General features: G+C 43.9%; 15 non-coding genes across 15 annotated transcripts; all 15 read left to right on the top strand.

The window, feature by feature from the left end:
- Positions 1–232: 232 nt before the first annotated feature.
- Positions 233–396, top strand: LOC135010617 (U1 spliceosomal RNA). The gene has a single exon (XR_010209912.1). It is a non-coding gene; the product is annotated as a U1 spliceosomal RNA (small nuclear RNA).
- Positions 397–548: 152 nt separating this feature from the next.
- Positions 549–711, top strand: LOC135010873 (U1 spliceosomal RNA). The gene has a single exon (XR_010210145.1). It is a non-coding gene; the product is annotated as a U1 spliceosomal RNA (small nuclear RNA).
- Positions 712–1385: 674 nt separating this feature from the next.
- LOC135010718 (U1 spliceosomal RNA) lies at positions 1386–1549 on the top strand. Its single transcript, XR_010210013.1, has one exon. It is a non-coding gene; the product is annotated as a U1 spliceosomal RNA (small nuclear RNA).
- A 972-nt stretch (positions 1550–2521) lies between these two features.
- On the top strand, positions 2522–2685 carry LOC135010637 (U1 spliceosomal RNA). Its single transcript, XR_010209932.1, has one exon. It is a non-coding gene; the product is annotated as a U1 spliceosomal RNA (small nuclear RNA).
- Positions 2686–2837: 152 nt separating this feature from the next.
- On the top strand, positions 2838–3000 carry LOC135010709 (U1 spliceosomal RNA). Its single transcript, XR_010210004.1, has one exon. It is a non-coding gene; the product is annotated as a U1 spliceosomal RNA (small nuclear RNA).
- Positions 3001–3670: 670 nt separating this feature from the next.
- On the top strand, positions 3671–3835 carry LOC135010804 (U1 spliceosomal RNA). Its single transcript, XR_010210091.1, has one exon. It is a non-coding gene; the product is annotated as a U1 spliceosomal RNA (small nuclear RNA).
- Positions 3836–3984: 149 nt separating this feature from the next.
- Positions 3985–4147, top strand: LOC135010744 (U1 spliceosomal RNA). The gene has a single exon (XR_010210037.1). It is a non-coding gene; the product is annotated as a U1 spliceosomal RNA (small nuclear RNA).
- Positions 4148–4821: 674 nt separating this feature from the next.
- Positions 4822–4985, top strand: LOC135010719 (U1 spliceosomal RNA). The gene has a single exon (XR_010210014.1). It is a non-coding gene; the product is annotated as a U1 spliceosomal RNA (small nuclear RNA).
- A 152-nt stretch (positions 4986–5137) lies between these two features.
- Positions 5138–5300, top strand: LOC135010708 (U1 spliceosomal RNA). The gene has a single exon (XR_010210003.1). It is a non-coding gene; the product is annotated as a U1 spliceosomal RNA (small nuclear RNA).
- A 670-nt stretch (positions 5301–5970) lies between these two features.
- Positions 5971–6135, top strand: LOC135010803 (U1 spliceosomal RNA). The gene has a single exon (XR_010210090.1). It is a non-coding gene; the product is annotated as a U1 spliceosomal RNA (small nuclear RNA).
- A 149-nt stretch (positions 6136–6284) lies between these two features.
- LOC135010736 (U1 spliceosomal RNA) lies at positions 6285–6447 on the top strand. The gene has a single exon (XR_010210029.1). It is a non-coding gene; the product is annotated as a U1 spliceosomal RNA (small nuclear RNA).
- A 674-nt stretch (positions 6448–7121) lies between these two features.
- On the top strand, positions 7122–7285 carry LOC135010647 (U1 spliceosomal RNA). The gene has a single exon (XR_010209942.1). It is a non-coding gene; the product is annotated as a U1 spliceosomal RNA (small nuclear RNA).
- Positions 7286–7437: 152 nt separating this feature from the next.
- On the top strand, positions 7438–7600 carry LOC135010726 (U1 spliceosomal RNA). The gene has a single exon (XR_010210020.1). It is a non-coding gene; the product is annotated as a U1 spliceosomal RNA (small nuclear RNA).
- A 674-nt stretch (positions 7601–8274) lies between these two features.
- On the top strand, positions 8275–8438 carry LOC135010693 (U1 spliceosomal RNA). Its single transcript, XR_010209988.1, has one exon. It is a non-coding gene; the product is annotated as a U1 spliceosomal RNA (small nuclear RNA).
- Positions 8439–8590: 152 nt separating this feature from the next.
- LOC135010846 (U1 spliceosomal RNA) lies at positions 8591–8753 on the top strand. The gene has a single exon (XR_010210131.1). It is a non-coding gene; the product is annotated as a U1 spliceosomal RNA (small nuclear RNA).
- The last annotated feature ends 10899 nt before the right edge of the window (positions 8754–19652 follow it).

Below are 19652 nucleotides of genomic sequence, written 5' to 3'. Positions count from 1 at the left end.
TGCTGCAGGCCTTCCCCCAGGAATGCTTGTACTAGTTGTTGCATTTGGTTTGTTGTTTGGGGGTGCTTCAGTATTAGGCAGCCTTCTGCCCTCCCATGTTTATCTGAAAATATGTGTTCTCCCTGCAGTTGTTGTCCCCAGATGAGAGTTCCCTTGTGCTGCCTCAGTTGAATCTCCTTTACTTGACAGAGATGTGCCTGAGCAGCGGCCCTTCCCAACCCTATCCCAAATCATACTTATTTTGCATAGGCGATACCATGGTCATGAAGATTGTTCTCCCAGGGTGAGGTTCATTCATTGCATTCTGGGTATGCTGACCCCTGTGATTTCCCCAAATGTGGGAAACTCGACTGCATTATTTGTGGTAGTGGGGGACTGTGTTTGTGCTTTCCTCTGGACAGCTCTGGTAAAAGTCAGATTTCTTTGTCTCAGATCTTCCTCTAGCCTTGTTCTTCTTTCGAGAGTTCCCTTGTGCTGCCTCAGTTGGATCTCTTTAACTTGACAGGGGGGTGCCCGAGCAGCGACCCTCCCCAGCTCTAGCCCAACTCCTACTTACTTGCCAGGTGAGATACTATGATCATGAAGGATCTTCTCCCAGGGCAAGGCTCACCCATTGCACTCTGGGTGTGGTGCCCCTGCGATTTCCCCAAATGTGGGAAGCTTGACTGCATAATTTGTGTTTCCCCTGGTCGGCTCTCGTATAATTCAGATCTCTTTGTCTCAGGTCTCTCTCCAGCCTAGTTTGCTGTCTGTTTCCACTTCTTTTTTCATGAGCCCCTCCCTTTTATACCCTTGTGCACTATCCTGACTTCTCCTCCTGTCTGCTTACTTTGTGCCTTCCAATGCACAATGCAAACTACAGGTAGTGCTGTAGGGCCCACACCCTTTTACTTGCCGTACAGAGCAGCTCTGGAGCTGTTACAGTGCCCAGCTACTGCAAGAAATCAGCTTGAATGCTTCAGGGGCTGGGGCACAGCCAACATGAGCCCCACACCGAAGGAGGGTGGAGGTGTTTAATGTGAACTAGGGGTCATCCAAGCACCGCAAAAGGCCGCCATGCCTTGCACGCCCCTTTTCTCTTTTCATATGCAGACGAGGGTTGAAGCCAACTTTGACCCACTGCTTGGATGACATCACCGTATGCAAATCCATCTGCTGCAGGCCTTCCCCCAGGAATGCTTGCACTAGTTGTTGCATTTGGTTTGTTGTTTGGGGGTGCTTCAGTATTAGGCAGCCTTCTGCCCTCCCATGTTCATCTGAAAATATGTGTTCTCCCTGCAGTTGTTGTCCCCAGATGAGAGTTCCCTTGTGCTGCCTCAGTTGAATCTCCTTTACTTGACAGAGATGTGCCTGAGCAGCGGCCCTCCCCAGCCCTATCCCAAATCATACTTATTTTGCATAGGAGATACCATGGTCATGAAGATTGTTCTCCCAGGGTGAGGTTCATTCATTGCATTCTGGGTATGCTGACCCCTGTGATTTCCCCAAATGTGGGAAACTCGACTGCATTATTTGTGGTAGTGGGGGACTGTGTTTGTGCTTTCCTCTGGTCAGCTCTGGTAAAAGTCAGATTTATTTGTCTCAGATCTTCCTCTAGCCTTGTTCTTCTTTCGAGAGTTTCCTTGTGCTGCCTCAGTTGGATCTCTTTCACTTGACAGGGGGGTGCCCGAGCAGCGACCCTCCCCAGCTCTAGCCCAACTCCTACTTACCTGCCAGGTGAGATACTATGATCATGAAGGTGCTTCTCCCAGGGCAAGGCTCACCCATTGCACTCTGATTTCCCCAAATGTGGGAAGCTTGACTGCATAATTTGTGTTTCCCCTGGTCGGCTCTCGTATAATTCAGATCTCTTTGTCTCAGGTCTCTCTCCAGCCTAGTTTGCTGTCTGTTTCCACTTCTTTTTTCATGAGCCCCTCCCTTTTATACCCTTGTGCACTATCCTGACTTCTCCTCCTGTCTGCTTACTTTGTGCCTTCCAATGCACAATGCAAACTACAGGTAGTGCTGCAGGGCCCACACCCTTTTACTTGCCGTACAGAGCAGCTCTGGAGCTGTTACAGTGCCCAGCTACTGCAAGAAATCAGCTTGAATGCTTCAGGGGCTGGGGCATAGCCAACATGAGCCCCACACCGAAGGAGGGTGGAGGTGTTTAATGCGAACTAGGGGTCATCCAAGCGCCGCAAAAGGCCGCCATGCCCTGCACGCCCCTTTTCTCTTTTCATATGCAGACGAGGGTTGAAGCCAACTTTGACCCACTGCTTGGATGACATCACCGTATGCAAATCCATCTGCTGCAGGCCTTCCCCCAGGAATGCTTGCACTAGTTGATGCATTTGGTTTGTTGTTTGGGGGTGCTTCAGTATTAGGCAGCCTTCTGCCCTCCCATGTTCATCTGAAAATATGTGTTCTCCCTGCAGTTGTTGTCCCCAGATGAGAGTTCCCTTGTGCTGCCTCAGTTGAATCTCCTTTACTTGACAGAGATGTGCCTGAGCAGCGGCCCTCCCCAGCCCTATCCCAAATCATACTTATTTTGCATAGGAGATACCATGGTCATGAAGATTGTTCTCCCACGGTGAGGTTCATTCATTGCATTCTGGGTATGCTGACCCCTGTGATTTCCCCAAATGTGGGAAACTCAACTGCTTTATTTGTGGTAGTGGGGGACTGTGTTTGTGCTTTCCTCTGGTCAGCTCTGGTAAAAGTCAGATTTCTTTGTCTCAGATCTTCCTTTAGCCTTGTTCTTCTTTCGAGAGTTCCCTTGTGCTGCCTCAGTTGGATCTCCTTCACTTGACAGGGGGGTACCCGAGCAGCGACCCTCCCCAGCTCTAGCCCAACTTCTACTTACCTGGCAGGTGAGATACTATGATCATGTAGGTGCTTCTCCCAGGGCAAGGCTCACCCATTGCACTCTGGGTGTGCTGCTCCTGCGATTTCCCCAAATGTGGGAAACTTGACTGCATAATTTGTGTTTCCCCTGGTCGGCTCTCGTATAATTCAGATCTCTTTGTCTCAGGTCTCTCTCCAGCCTAGTTTGCTGTCTGTTTCAACTTCTCTTTTCTTGAGCCGCTCCCTTCTATGCCCTTGCGCACTATCCTGACTTCTCCCGTCTGCTTACTTTGTGCCTTCCAATGCACAGTGCAAACTACAGGTAGTGCTGCAGGGCCCACACCCTTTTACTTGCCGTTCAGAGCTGCTCTGGAGCTGTTACAGTGCCCAGCTGCTGCAATAAATCAGCTTGAATGCTTCAGGGGATGGGGCATGGCCAACATGAGCCCCACACCAAAGGAGGGTGGGGTGTTTAATGCGAACTAGGGGTCATCCAAGCACCGCAAAAGGCCGCCATGCCCTGCACGCCCCTTTTCTCTTTTCATATGCAGATGAGGGTTGAAGCCAACTTTGACCCACTGCTTGGATGACATCACCGTATGCAAATCCGTCTTCTGCAGAACTTCCCCCAGGAATGCTTGCACTAGTTGTTGCATTTGGTTTGTTGTTTGGGGGTGCTTCAGTATTAGGCAGCCTTCTGCCCTCCCATGTTCATCTGAAAATATGTGTTCTCCCTGCAGTTGTTGTCCCCAGATGAGAGTTCCCTTGTGCTGCCTCAGTTGAATCTCCTTTACTTGACAGAGATGTGCATGAGCAGCGGCCCTCCCCAGCCCTATCCCAAATCATACTTATTTTGCATAGGAGATACCATGGTCATGAAGATTACTCTCCCAGGGTGAGGTTCATTCATTGCATTCTGGGTATGCTGACCCCTGTGATTTCCCCAAATGTGGGAAACGTGACTGCTTTATTTGTTGGTAGTGGGGGACTGTGTTTGTGTTTTCCTCTGATCTCTGGTAAAAGTCAGATTTCTTTGTTTCAGATCTTCCTCTAGCCTTGTTCTTCTTTCGAGAGTTTCCTTGTGCTGCCTCAGTTGGATCTCCTTCACTTGACAGGGGGGTGCCCGAGCAGCGACCCTCCCCAGCTCTAGCCCAACTCCTACTTACCTGCCAGGTGAGATACTATGATCATGAAGGTGCTTCTCCCAGGGCAAGGCTCACCCATTGCACTCTGGGTGTGCTGCCCCTGCGATTTCCCCAAATGTGGGAAACTTGACTGCATAATTTGTGTTTCCCCTGGTCAGGTCTCGTATAATTCAGATCTCTTTGTCTCAGGTCTCTCTCCAGCCTAGTTTGCTGTCTGTTTCCACTTCTCTTTTCTTGAGCCGCTCCCTTCTATGCCCTTGCGCACTATCCTGACTTCTCCTCCTTTCTGCTTACTTTGTGCCTTCCAACGCACAATGCGAACTACAGGTAGTGCTGCAGGGCCCACACCCTTTTACTTGCCTTACAGAGCAGCTCTGGAGCTGTTACAGTGCCCAGCTGCTGCAAGAAATCAGCTTGAATGCTTCAGGGGCTGGGGCATAGCCAACATGAGCCCCACACCGAAGGAGGGTGGAGGTGTTTAATGCAAACTAGGGGTCAGCCAAGTGCTGCAAAAGGCCACCATGCCCTGCACGCCCCTTTTCTCTTTTCATATGCAGACGAGGGTTGAAGCCAACTTTGACCCACTGCTTGGATGACATCACCATATGCAAATCTATCTGCTGCAGGCCTTCCCCCAGGAATGCTTGCACTAGTTGTTGCATTTGGTTTGTTGTTTGGGGGTGCTTCAGTATTAGGCAGCCTTCTACCCTCCCATGTTCATCTGAAAATATGTGTTCTCCCTGCAGTTGTTGTCCCCAGATGAGAGTTCCCTTGTGCTGCCTCAGTTGAATCTCCTTTACTTGACAGAGATGTGCCTGAGCAGCGGCCCTCCCCAGCCCTATCCCAAATCATACTTATTTTGCATAGGAGATACCATGGTCATGAAGATTGTTCTCCCACGGTGAGGTTCATTCATTGCATTCTGGGTATGCTGACCCCTGTGATTTCCCCAAATGTGGGAAACGTGACAGCTTTATTTGTGGTAGTGGGGGACTGTGTTTGTGCTTTCCTCTGGTCAGCTCTGGTAAAAGTCAGATTTCTTTGTCTCAGATCTTCCTTTAGCCTTGTTCTTCTTTCGAGAGTTCCCTTGTGCTGCCTCAGTTGGATCTCCTTCACTTGACAGGGGGGTACCCGAGCAGCGACCCTCCCCAGCTCTAGCCCAACTTCTACTTACCTGGCAGGTGAGATACTATGATCATGTAGGTGCTTCTCCCAGGGCAAGGCTCACCCATTGCACTCTGGGTGTGCTGCTCCTGCGATTTCCCCAAATGTGGGAAACTTGACTGCATAATTTGTGTTTCCCCTGGTCGGCTCTCGTATAATTCAGATCTCTTTGTCTCAGGTCTCTCTCCAGCCTAGTTTGCTGTCTGTTTCAACTTCTCTTTTCTTGAGCCGCTCCCTTCTATGCCCTTGCGCACTATCCTGACTTCTCCCGTCTGCTTACTTTGTGCCTTCCAATGCACAATGCAAACTACAGGTAGTGCTGCAGGGCCCACACCCTTTTACTTGCCTTACAGAGCAGCTCTGGAGCTGTTACAGTGCCCAGCTGCTGCAAGAAATCAGCTTGAATGCTTCAGGGGCTGGGGCATAGCCAACATGAGCCCCACACCAAAGGAGGGTGGGGTGTTTAATGCGAACTAGGGGTCATCCAAGCACCGCAAAAGGCCGCCATGCCCTGCACGCCCCTTTTCTCTTTTCATATGCAGATGAGGGTTGAAGCCAACTTTGACCCACTGCTTGGATGACATCACCATATGCAAATCCGTCTTCTGCAGAACTTCCCCCAGGAATGCTTGCACTAGTTGTTGCATTTGGTTTGTTGTTTGGGGGTGCTTCAGTATTAGGCAGCCTTCTGCCCTCCCATGTTCATCTGAAAATATGTGTTCTCCCTGCAGTTGTTGTCCCCAGATGAGAGTTCCCTTGTGCTGCCTCAGTTGAATCTCCTTTACTTGACAGAGATGTGCATGAGCAGCGGCCCTCCCCAGCCCTATCCCAAATCATACTTATTTTGCATAGGAGATACCATGGTCATGAAGATTACTCTCCCAGGGTGAGGTTCATTCATTGCATTCTGGGTATGCTGACCCCTGTGATTTCCCCAAATGTGGGAAACGTGACTGCTTTATTTGTTGGTAGTGGGGGACTGTGTTTGTGTTTTCCTCTGATCTCTGGTAAAAGTCAGATTTCTTTGTTTCAGATCTTCCTCTAGCCTTGTTCTTCTTTCGAGAGTTTCCTTGTGCTGCCTCAGTTGGATCTCCTTCACTTGACAGGGGGGTGCCCGAGCAGCGACCCTCCCCAGCTCTAGCCCAACTCCTACTTACCTGCCAGGTGAGATACTATGATCATGAAGGTGCTTCTCCCAGGGCAAGGCTCACCCATTGCACTCTGGGTGTGCTGCCCCTGCGATTTCCCCAAATGTGGGAAACTTGACTGCATAATTTGTGTTTCCCCTGGTCGGCTCTCGTATAATTCAGATCTCTTTGTCTCAGGTCTCTCTCCAGCCTAGTTTGCTGTCTGTTTCAACTTCTCTTTTCTTGAGCCGCTCCCTTCTATGCCCTTGCGCACTATCCTGACTTCTCCTCCTTTCTGCTTACTTTGTGCCTTCCAACGCACAATGCGAACTACAGGTAGTGCTGCAGGGCCCACACCCTTTTACTTGCCTTACAGAGCAGCTCTGGAGCTGTTACAGTGCCCAGCTGCTGCAAGAAATCAGCTTGAATGCTTCAGGGGCTGGGGCATAGCCAACATGAGCCCCACACCGAAGGAGGGTGGAGGTGTTTAATGCAAACTAGGGGTCAGCCAAGTGCTGCAAAAGGCCACCATGCCCTGCACGCCCCTTTTCTCTTTTCATATGCAGACGAGGGTTGAAGCCAACTTTGACCCACTGCTTGGATGACATCACCATATGCAAATCTATCTGCTGCAGGCCTTCCCCCAGGAATGCTTGCACTAGTTGTTGCATTTGGTTTGTTGTTTGGGGGTGCTTCAGTATTAGGCAGCCTTCTGCCCTCCCATGTTCATCTGAAAATATGTGTTCTCCCTGCAGTTGTTGTCCCCAGATGAGAGTTCCCTTGTGCTGCCTCAGTTGAATCTCCTTTACTTGACAGAGATGTGCCTGAGCAGCGGCCCTCCCCAGCCCTATCCCAAATCATACTTATTTTGCATAGGAGATACCATTGTTATGAAGATTGTTCTCCCAGGGTGCGGTTCATTCATTGCACTCTGGGTATGCTGACCCCTGTGATTTCCCCAAATGTGGGAAACTCGACTGCATTATTTGTGGTAGTGGTGGACTGTGTTTGTGCTTTCCTCTGGTCAGCTCTGGTAAAAGTCAGATTTCTTTGTCTCAGATCTTCCTCTAGCCTTGTTCTTCTTTCGAGAGTTCCTTTGTGCTGCCTCAGTTGGATCTCCTTCACTTGACAGGGGGGTGCCCGAGCAGCGACCCTCCCCAGCTCTAGCCCAACTCCTACTTACCTGCCAGGTGAGATACTATGATCATGAAGGTGCTTCTCCCAGGGCAAGGCTCACCCATTGCACTCTGGGTGTGCTGCCCCTGCAATTTCCCCAAATGTGGGAAACTTGACTGCATAATTTGTGTTTCCCCTGGTCGGCTCTCGTATAATTCAGATCTCTTTGTCTCAGGTCTCTCTCCAGCCTAGTTTGCTGTCTGTTTCCACTTCTATTTTCTTGAGCCCCTCCCTTCTATACCCTTGTGCACTATCCTGACTTCTCCTCCCGTCTGCTTACTTTGTGCCTTCCAATGCACAATGCAAACTACAGGTAGTGCTGCAGGGCCCACACCCTTTTACTTGCCTTACAGAGCAGCTCTGGAGCTGTTACAGTGCCCAGCTGCTGCAAGAAATCAGCTTGAATGCTTCATGGGATGGGGCATGGCCAACATGAGCCCCACACCAAAGGAGGGTGGGGGTGTTTAATGCGATCTAGGGGTCATCCAAGCAGCGCAAAAGGCCGCCATGCCCTGCACGCCCCTTTTCTCTTTTCATATGCAGATGAGGGTTGAAGCCAACTTTGACCCACTGCTTGGATAACATCGCCATATGCAAATCCATCTGCTGCAGGCCTTCCCCCAGGAATGCTTGCACTAGTTGTTGCATTTGGTTTGTTGTTTGGGGGTGCTTCAGTATTAGGCAGCCTTCTGCCCTCCCATGTTCATCTGAAAATATGTGTTCTCCCTGCAGTTGTTGTCCCCAGATGAGAGTTCCCTTGTGCTGCCTCAGTTGAATTTCCTTTACTTGACAGAGATGTGCCTGAGCAGCGGCCCTCCCCAGCCCTATCCCAAATCATACTTATTTTGCATAGGAGACACCATGGTCATGAAGATTGTTCACCCAGGGTGAGGTTCATTCATTGCATTCTGGGTATGCTGACCCCTGTGATTTCCCCAAATGTGGGAAACTCGCCTGCATTATTTGTGGTAGTGGGGGACTGTGTTTGTGTTTTCCGCTGGTCAGCTCTGGTAAAAGTCAGATTTCTTTGTCTCAGATCTTCCTCTAGCCTTGTTCTTCTTTCGAGAGTTCCATTGTGCTGCCTCAGTTGGATCTCCTTCACTTGACAGGGGGGTGCCCGAGCAGCGACCCTCCCCAGCTCTAGCCCAACTCCTATTTACCTGCCAGGTGAGATACTATGATCTTGAAGGTGCTTCTCCCAGGGCAAGGCTCACCCATTGCACTCTGGCTGTGCTGCCCCTGCGATTTCCCCAAATGTGGGAAACTTGACTGCATAATTTGTGTTTCCCCTGGTCGGCTCTCGTATAATTCAGATCTCTTTGTCTCAGGTCTCTCTCCAGCCTAGTTTGCTGTCTGTTTCCACTTCTCTATTCTTGAGCCGCTCCCTTCTATGCCCTTGCGCACTATCCTGACTTCTCCCGTCTGCTTACTTTGTGCCTTCCAACGCACAATGCGAACTACAGGTAGTGCTGCAGGGCCCACACCCTTTTATTTGCCTTACAGAGCAGCTCTGGAGCTGTTACAGTGCCCAGCTGCTGCAAGAAATCAGCTTGAATGCTTCAGGGGCTGGGGCATAGTCAACATGAGCCCCACACCGAAGGAGGGTGGAGGTGTTTAATGCGAACTAGGGGTCATCCAAGCGCCGCAAAATGCCGCCATGCCCTGCATAACCCTTTTCTCTTTTCATATGCAGATGAGGGTTCCAGCCAACTTTGGCCCACTGCTTGGATGACATCACCGTATGCAAATTCGTCTCCTGCAGACCTTCCCCCAGGAATGCTTGTACTAGTTATTGCATATGGTTTGATATTTGATGGTGCTTCAGTATTAGGCAGCCTTCCGCCCTCCCATGTTCATCTGAAAAGATGTGGTCTCCCTGCAGTTGTTGTCCCCAGACGAGAGTTCCCTTGTGCTTCCTCAGTTGAATCTCCTTAACTTGACGGGGGAGGGGCTGCCCGAGCAGCCACCCTCCCCAGCCCTATCCCAACTCATACTTATTTTGCATATGAGATCTCTATATCATGAAGATTGTTCTCACAGGGTGAGGTTCATCCATTATATTTTAAAATAGGAAGGTTCAAATTACATATTTGAATTGCATCTATGTGCTGGATTCAAATGTCCCCCCCCTTCCTTTCTCAATTGTGCCCATCAGCAGCTATTCTAAGGTTGCTGCCAATGGGTGTGACACATTAATTTCTTCTGTGGGGTACACTGGACTCCACAAGGATTCACATTGGGGTGTAGAGTAGGATCTTGATCTGAGGCACCAACCGGCTCAATGCTTTTGACTGTTCCCAAGATGCTCAGCGCATTCTCCTCTATAACCCCGCTTCCATGAACAGGGAGCTCAGTTTGTAGTTGTTGCCTTCAGTAGCAGGCCACTTAACAGGGGCCTGCCTCAAGCAGCCTATTCTTAGCTATTAATTTTGACAAGAAAAGAAGAACTTTTTTTATGAGAATCTACAAGGGCTGCAGCAGGCTAGGTCTAATAGACATCTTTACTGCAGCTTCATCACTCCCAGCGGCACTGTATACTCCCGTGCCCTGGTTGCTGGGTCACTGCAGCGGAGGCTCCGGTTTCTTCCTAAGGTCAGTCACACACAATGTAACACCCCGGTATAACAAGTGTGTAAACTATGTGGAACAGGTCAGGGATACCTTGATGGACTATTCCTCCTTCAGCAGAAGCTCTTCTCTATTCCTGGCAGAGAGGCAAGGTTTCCCCAGACACAAAGAAAGGCAGGCAGGGCTTTGTATGAAAGAATAAATGGTTTACCACATAACTCAGAAAAGGAACTGATTACAGTAGGGAAGGGAAAGATTTGATTCAAGCAACTTAAACACAGACACCATATACACTTTAAGTCATTACACAAATGGTAATATAACTAAATCTGAGATTAATACTATGTTGCTTAGTAATAGAAATCAACTTATGCAGACAATATTTAAGTCCCAGATAACATTGGTGTCACTGCAGGGAGTCTCTATGTGCACGTTGGGGCCCGGTTATGTTGTTACATAGTTATATGCAGCTATTGTCTCCTTTAGCTGTGAACAAAATATTGTAGCTCTGTGTAGTAAAGATGATTGTTTAAAACAAACTGGAGCTGCTTCCCATGTAAATCGCTGCATAGGTATAGTAAATATAGGATAATGTCCTTTGCAGTGGAGTAGGTTTCAGTATAAATATGGATTTATCTCACCCAGTCAATAGATGTTTCTGAGGCAGTTTCCCCTCAGATGTAGGCCAGTCAGCATTGGTATAAAGGCTTTATACTCTCCTGTCTCTGACACTTGCTGTGCACTCTCTTGGCTGAGAGTGTCATGGCGTTCTTACTTGTTAATTGCTGCACTTCCACTGCTGTATTTTGCACTACTGCTTACTCTCTCATGCAATTTTCAGCTTATTTGTCTCCCCTCTCTCAGCTGCTCATCTCTGCGTAATGGCGTCGCCAGCTCTTTCCTCACCATGGCTCCAACTGACTTCTCAAACTGCTGTTCAATTTTCTTTTAAATAAACTTTATTTAAAATGGCACAGGCAACTACACTGTTGTCAAAAATGTCCTTGTTGTTATGGGATATCACACGTGCCCCCCCCCCCAAAACATGCGTGTCCTCACGCATTTTGGTTTTATCCCTATATAAACTTCTCACTATATCCAGTCACATTCATTAGTGAACACAGATTATGTCTGAAACATTAACATTTATCAACATTTTTAACATCAGTATCTGATAGGTATAATTCCTTTTGTGCTATAGTACATTAACACATGCTCCTGGAGCAATCGGTTGAAATCTGGACAGTATATGGTCTTGAAAAGTTTGTCTAGGAAACCTCAACCCCCCTGCCATGGATGAGTATTGAACTCTTTCTAAACTGTCTTTGGGACATGCTGTACAAAACTGCAGCTGACTATGGTGGTTTTCTGTTTTGCAAGCCCTAGTCTTCTTGCCTCCTTGTCGGTGACAAACCACCTTAGTCTGCTGTAAATACATTTTATGAGCCTCTTCCATTCCATCTTGGGATTCAGTATCACAGCTGGTTTGGGACAATGGATTCTGGAGAGAAAGAGGCAGCAAGGTTCTTCTTACAGAACAGGTTGGACAGTTTCGGCACCATCTCTTGATGTCTTCCCTCATTTCAACCCAAAAGAACTTTTTCCAGATGCTTGTTTCCATCCTTTTGCACCCAGGGTGACCTGACTTGTCGTGATATTCTTCAAGCACATAACAAGCACTTTGTCTTGGAATTACAAGTTGACTGATCCTATAATGAGTATTAGGATCCACACTACATCGAACCAACTGTCCTTTCTCTTCAAACAGCCTTTCTCGCTGTCTCAACAACTTCAGGAGTTCTGGCGAGGATTCTTGCCTTTGTCGCTTGGTCAGGTATTTCCCAATCTTCAGTAAGGCTTTGAGGTGTCTTATCATCTGACTTTTATCTTGCAGGTGGTCAAAACTGGTTCCTTGAATAGGTTGCTCACAGTTTCTAGAACTGGATGCTATATTATTCATGCCTAACATTGAAGCATTCTTTCGGATAATCTGGACACTGGAGATGGGCATTTCTATCATTATTTGGCTAGCCTTATTTTTTTCATGTTCCTCTCTTACAGATAATTCTGTTATCATTCTTCCCTTTTGTTTGGCTATCCCAGGTTGAAGGCCTTGTTTCTCCTGGAGCTTGTCAGTTTGAAACTCTCCTTGGAGTGCTGCTACGAGCTCCTCACAGCAGTTCCGCAACACATTCATGCCCACTATCACTGGAGGCAATCCATCATCTTGGGCAGTGGTGATGATGAAGCCTTGCTGTGGTAGCACTGTTCGTCCGATTTGAATTTCAGCTTCCCAGTATCCTTTGCAAGGGATGCAGTGCCCATTGCTTGCAATCGGGTTTATCAATGTGGAAGTTGACGGAAACATCTGTTCCTCAGTCCAATGCTGCTCAAACTGTGTTGCTTGTATTGTGGTCACTTGTGATCCAGTGTCTAAGAGAGCGGGCATTGAGACTCCATTGATGCAAACTTGAACCACCGGGCATTGGCTAACATAACGGGTTAACCACATGAATTTGGAGTTTAAATGATCTGGCTGCTCAAATTCTCTCTTAATTTGTCCGCTTCCTTCACAGCTTTGAAAAATGGGTCGCCTTTGGGAGGCAAAGTGGCTGGAAAAAAGTGTCTCCCTGTTTCTATGTAGGTCCCATTGGGAACTGTTCAGTGGTCTCCTCTCCTGGCACCATTCCATTTCTTCATGGAGCAGTGCCTGCTGTCTCTTCAGAATCTGCAGGTCTCTGCGCATCTCTGTCACACCACGTGTCAGTTCAGCCAGCAGACTTCGTAACTCACTAGAAGAGTCAAATATGCATGTCTTTGAACATGGCACTGTCACTCCTTTTACTGTAGGTGGGTAAGTAGCTCCTTTAAAACTTGACTCCTGGGCATCAGAATTCTCTTGATACCGTGGCATCTCTGGAATAGACTCTTGTGGAACAGCCCCTGAAGTAAGACTGGAGCCTAGAACTTTAATCGCAGCCTCTTTAAAATCCAGGAATGTGCTTCCAGGCTTCTGCAATCTCAATAGTCGCAGCTGAGTTTTTACAAATTCGCCCCTTGCAACTTCAGTGAACTGGTCCAATAACATTTTCTCTTTGTCATGCACTTCCTCAGGGTCTGCTTGCTGAACATCTCTGAGTGCTTCCTGAAAGCTGAGGGCATAGCCCGTGAGTGACTCTCCTGGTTGTTGCTTTCGAGCAAAGAAGTGCATTTTAAGTTCTGACACTGTCCTTGTGTCAAATGTGGTAGCAAGCCTGTTGAGGATCTGGTCCACAGTCTTCTTCTCTTCAGTAGGCCAGGAAGTAACCTCTCTAAGTGCAAGCCCTTTCAACTGTCCCATCAAGATCTCCACCTTTTGCTGCTCTTTCAGCGGGTACAGACGAAACAAAGACTGCAGTAGTATCCTCATCAGTTTATTTTTGTCAATTACCATTTTAATAATCGGGTAAAGAAAATTAAGTGGATTTTTGAAAGAAAACAATACTGTCAATATACTATTAAAACAAATTAAAATGGTAAAAGTTATTGTACTTTAAGTAAAAATAAAAGAGCAAAAATATCAATCCCAGTTTTGGATTACTTTAATTAACAAAAAAAAATGCATATAGCAGAGGATAGTTTCAATCTGCCTACCTCTGGGCTATGGACCCAGCATGCTTCCATTACAGTACTCTGCTGCACATGTAATTGCAAGAGATCCTGAAGCACTCACTCATCATGGGAAAGTACCAATGTGTTTCTTCATTGGTTGATGGAAGAAACATCTTACAAAAACTCTCCACATTATTGACTATTTAAAGTTTTTCTTGGAAACGTTCTAGATGAATGCTTATCAGCCTTTGTCAGTATGTACTTTTGCAAAGTGTCGCTGTGGCGCAATCAGTTAGTGTGTAAGGCTATTAACCAAAAGGTTGGTGGTTCAATCCCACCCAGGGACGTAATTGACCTTGTTATCAGATTTTGGTGATCTTTAAGTAGACAAGTCAAAATTTCAAAAACCCCTCTTATGGTGTAGGGTACCTGGCCTTCTCTGATGTAATCAGAGTTAGATTTGATTCAGTGATTTTATAAAAACAGCTAGGAAGCACAATTTAGCAGTGGTTTGCAGAGAAAAAGAAATATGCTGGCAAAAAAATCCAATTGAGTGATTAAACAGCTCTTCATTTTCTGGCTTTACTTTTATGCTAACAAATTTGTTCTCTGAAAAGTTTCCACAAAGCCAAATATCTGATTAACATCTTTGTAGGGATGGTTTTTCACCTATTACTAAATTAAACTTGCTTCATTGGAAAGGCAGCAAGATGCATCCTCATTTCAATATCTACTGAAATAATACAGGTTGACACCAGGAAACATTAACGCCACTGCATCCTTGCTGCTTTCTCATGTGGACGTCTGTTTAATGTGAAAACAAGGTGATATCTAATTAGCACACAGGTAAGGAATTAAGAAAATCTTTATTTAAGGGTGAAGATGTTTCTCACAAAATCGTTGCCCCAATGCATCATTGAAATTCAAGCTGGAAAGATGATTTTAATATATCACTTGTACATTTTGTATTGCTCTTCTGGTGACAATGTAGTTTGTTTTTGTCAATTACCATTTTAATAATAGGGTAAAGAAAATTAAGTGGATTTTTGAAAGAAAACAATACTGTCAATATACTATTAAAACAAATTAAAATGGTAAAAGTTATTGTACTTTAAGTAAAAATAAATGCTAAAATATCAATCCCAGTTTTGGATTACTTTAATGAACAAAAAAAAATGCATATAGCAAAGGATAGTTTCAATCTGCCTACCTCTGGGTTATGGACCCAGCATGCTTCCATTACAGTACTCTGCTGCACATGTAAGTGCAAGAGATCCTGAAGCACTCACTCATCATGCGAAAGTACCAATGTGTTTCTTCATTGGTTGCTGGAAGAAACATCTTACAAAAACTCTCCAGATTATTGACTTTTTAAAGTTTTTCTAGGAAACGTTCTAGATGAATGCTTATTAGTCTTTGTCAGTATTTACTTTTTGCAAAGTGTCTCTGTGGCGCAATCGGTTAGTGTGTTCAGCTATTAATCAAAAGGTTGGTGGTTCAATCCCACCCAGGGACGTGATTGACCTTGTGATCAGATTTTGGTGATATTTAAGTAGACAAGTCAAAATTGCAAACCCCCTCTTATGGTGTAGGGTACCTGGCCTTCTCTGATGTAATCAGAGTTAGATTTGATTAAGTGATTTTATAAAAAAACAGCTAGGAAGCACAATTTAGCAGTGAGTTGCAGAGAAAAAGAAAAATGCTGGCAGAAAAATCCAATTGAGTGATTAAACAGCTCTTCATTTTCTGGCTTTATTTTTATGATAACAAATTTGTTCTCTGAAAAGTGTCCACAAAGCCAAGTATCTGATTAACATCTTTGTAGGGATGGTTTTTCACCTATTACTAAATTAAACTTGCTTCATTGGAAAGGCAGCAAGATGCATCCTCATTTCAATATCTACGGAAATAATACAGGTTGACACCATGAAACATTAACGCCACTGCATCTTTGCTGTTTTCTCATGTGGAAGTCTGTTTAATGTGAAAACAAGGTGATATCTAATTAGCACACAGGTAAGGAATTAAGAAAATCTTTATTTAAGGGTGAAGATGTTTCTCACAAAATCGTTGCCCCAATGCATCATTGAAATCCAAGCTGGAAAGATGATTTTAATATATTACTTGAACATTTTATATTGCTCTTCTGGTGATAATGTAGTTTGTTTTTGTCAATTACCATTTTAATAATCGGGTAAAGAAAATTAAGTGGATTTTTGAAAGAAAACAATATTGTCAATATACTATTAAAACAAATTAAAATGGTAAAAGTTATTGTACTTTAAGTAAAAATAAAAGAGCAAAAATATCAATCCCAGTTTTGGATTACTTTAATTAACAAAAAAAAAATGCATATAGCAGAGGATAGTTTCAATCTGCCTACCTCTGGGTTATGGACCCAGCATGCTTCCATTACAGTACTCTGCTGCACATGTAAGTGCAAGAGATCCTGAAGCACTCACTCATCATGGGAAAGTACCAATGTGTTTCTTCATTGGTTGATGGAAGAAACATCTTACAAAAACTCTCCACATTATTGACTTTTTAAAATGTTTCTAGGAATCGTTCTAGATGAATGCTTATTAGCCTTTGTCAGTATGGACTTTTGCAAAGTGTTGCTGTGGTGCAATCAGTTACTGTGTAAGGCTATTAACCAAAAGGTTGGTGGTTCAATCCCACCCAGGGACGTAATTGACCTCGTTATCAGATTTTGGTGATCTTTATGTAGACAAGTCAAAATTTCGAAAACCCCTGTTATGGTGTAGGGTACCTGGCCTTCTCTGATGTAATCAGAGTTAGATTTGATTCAGTGATTTTATAAAAACAGCTAGGAAGCACAATTTAGCAGTGGGTTGCAGAGAAAAAGAAATATGCTGGCAAAAAAATCCAATTGAGTGATTAAATAGCTCTTCATTTTCTGGCTTTATTTTTATGCTAACAAATTTGTTCTCTGAAAAGTGTCCACAAAGCCAAGTATCTGATTAACATCTTTGTAGGGATGGTTTTTCACCTATTACTAAATTAAACTTGCTTCATTGGAAAGGCAACAAGATGCATCCTCATTTCAATATCTACTGAAATAATACAGGTTGACACCAGGAAACATTAACGCCACTGCATCCTTGCTGCTTTCTCATGTGGAAGTCTGTTTAATGTGAAAACAAGGTGATATCTAATTAGCACACAGGTAAGGAATTAAGAAAATGTTTATTTAAGGGTGAAGATGTTTCTCACAAAATCGTTGCCCCAATGCATCATTTAAATTCAAGCTGGAAAGATGATTTTAATATATCATTTGTACATTTTGTATTGCTCTTCTGGTGACAATGTAGTTTGTTTTTGTCAATTACCATTTTAATAATCGGGTAAAGAAAATTAATTGGATTTTTGAAAGAAAACAATACTGTCAATATACTATTAAAACAAATTAAAATGGTAAAAGTTATTGTACTTTAAGTAAAAATAAAAGAGCAAAAATATCAATCCCAGTTTTAGATTACTTTAATTAACAAAAAAAATGCATATAGCAGAGGATAGTTTCAATCTGCCTACCTCTGGGTTATGGACCCAGCATGCTTCCATTACAGTACTCTGCTGCACATGTAAGTGCAAGAGATCCTGAAGCACTCACTCATCATGGGAAAGTACCAATGTGTTTCTTCATTGGTTGATGGAAGAAACATCTTACAAAAACTCTCCACATTATTGACTTTTTAAAATGTTTCTAGGAATCGTTCTAGATGAATGCTTATTAGCCTTTGTCAGTATGGACTTTTGCAAAGTGTTGCTGTGGCGCAATCAGTTACTGTGTAAGGCTATTAACCAAAAGGTTGGTGGTTCAATCCCACCCAGGGATGTAATTGACCTTGTTATCAGATTTTGGTGATCTTTATGTAGACAAGTCAAAATTTCAAACCCCCTCTTATGGTGTAGGGTACCTGGCCTTCTCTGATGTAATCAGAGTTAGATTTGATTAAGTGATTTTATAAAAACAGCTAGGAAGCACAATTTAGCAGTGGGTTGCTGAGAAAAAGAAATATGCTGGCAAAAAAATCCAATTGAGTGATTAAACAGCTCTTCATTTTCTGGCTTTATTTTTATGCTAACAAATTTGTTCTCTGAAAAGTGTCCACAAAGCCAAGTTTCTGATTAACACCTTTGTAGGGATGGTTTTTCACCTATTACTAAATTAAACTTGCTTCATTGGAAAGGCAGCAAGATGCATCCTCATTTGAATATCTACTGAAATAATACAGGTTGACACCAGGAAACATTAACGCCACTGCATCCTTGCTGCTTTCTCATGTGGAAGTCTGTTTAATGTGAAAACAAGGTGATATCTAATTAGCACACAGGTAAGGAATTAAGAAAATCTTTATTTAAGGGTGAAGATGTTTCTCACAAAATCGTTGCCCCAATGCATCATTGAAATTCAAGCTGGAAAGATGATTTTAATATATCACTTGTACATTTTGTATTGCTCTTCTGGTGACAATGTAGTTTGTTTTTGTCAATTACCATTTTAATAATCGGGTAAAGAAAATTAAGTGGATTTTTGAAAGAAAACAATACTGTCAATATACTATTAAAACAAATGAAAATGGTAAAAGTTATTGTACTTTAAGTAAAAATAAAAGAGCAAAAATATCAATCCCAGTTTTGGATTACTTTAATTAACAAAAAAAAACGCATATAGCAGAGGATAGTTTCAATCTGCCTACCTCTGGGCTATGGACCCAGCATGCTTCCATTACAGTACTCTGCTGCACATGTAATTGCAAGAGATCCTGAAGTACTCACTCATCATGGGAAAGTACCAATGTGTTTCTTCATTGGTTGATGGAAGAAACATCTTACAAAAACTCTCCAGATTATTGACTATTTAAAGTTTTTCTAGGAAACGTTCTAGATGAATGCTTATTAGCCTTTGTCAGTATGTACTTTTGCAAAGTGTCGCTGTGGCGCAATCAGTTAGTGTGTACGGCTATTAACCAAAAGGTTGGTGGTTCAATCCCACCCAGGGATGTAATTGACCTTGTTATCAGATTTCGGTGATCTTTAAGTAGACAAGTCAAAATTTCAAAAACCCCTGTTATGGTGTAGGGTACCTGGCCTTCTCTGATGTAATCAGAGTTAGATTTGATTCAGTGATTTTATAAAAACAGCTAGGAAGCACAATTTAGCAGCGGTTTGCAGAGAAAAAGAAATATGCTGGCAAAAAAATCCAATTGAGTGATTAAACAGCTCTTCATTTTCTGGCTTTATTTTTATGCTAACAAATTTGTTCTCTGAAAAGTGTCCACAAAGCCAAGTATCTGATTAACATCTTTGTAGGGATGGTTTTTCACCTATTGCTAAATTAAACTTGCTTTATTGGAAAGGCAGCAAGATGCATCCTCATTTCAATATCTACGGAAATAATACAGGTTGACACCAGGAAACATTAACGCCACTGCATCCTTGCTGCTTTCTCATGTGGAAGTCTGTTTAATGTGAAAACAAGGTGATATCTAATTAGCACACAGGTAAGGAATTAAGAAAATCTTTATTTAAGGGTGAAGATGTTTCTCACAAAATCGTTGCCCCAATGCATCATTGAAATTCAAGCTGGAAAGATGATTTTAATATATCACTTGTACATTTTGTATTGCTCTTCTGGTGACAATGTAGTTTGTTTTTGTCAATTACCATTTTAATAATAGGGTAAAGAAAATTAAGTGGATTTTTGAAAGAAAACAATACTGTCAATATACTATTAAAACAAATTAAAATGGTAAAAGTTATTGTACTTTAAGTAAAAATAAAAGAGCAAAAATATCAATCCCAGTTTTGGATTACTTTAATTAACAAAAAAAAAAATGCATATAGCAGAGGATAGTTTCAATCTGCCTACCGCTGGGTTAAGGGGCCCAGCATGCTTCCATTGCAGTACTCTGCTGCACATGTAAGTGCAAGAGATTCTGAAGCACTCACTCATCATGGGAAAGTACCAATGTGTTTCTTCATTGGTTGATGGAAGAAACATCTTACAAAAACTCTCCAGATTATTGACTTT

This window comes from Pseudophryne corroboree, unplaced genomic scaffold, assembly GCF_028390025.1.
Source record: "Pseudophryne corroboree isolate aPseCor3 unplaced genomic scaffold, aPseCor3.hap2 scaffold_237, whole genome shotgun sequence".
NCBI lineage: Eukaryota > Metazoa > Chordata > Amphibia > Anura > Myobatrachidae > Pseudophryne > Pseudophryne corroboree.
The sequence above is the reverse complement of the archived record's forward strand: the minus strand, read 5'-3'. Positions and strand labels throughout refer to the sequence as shown.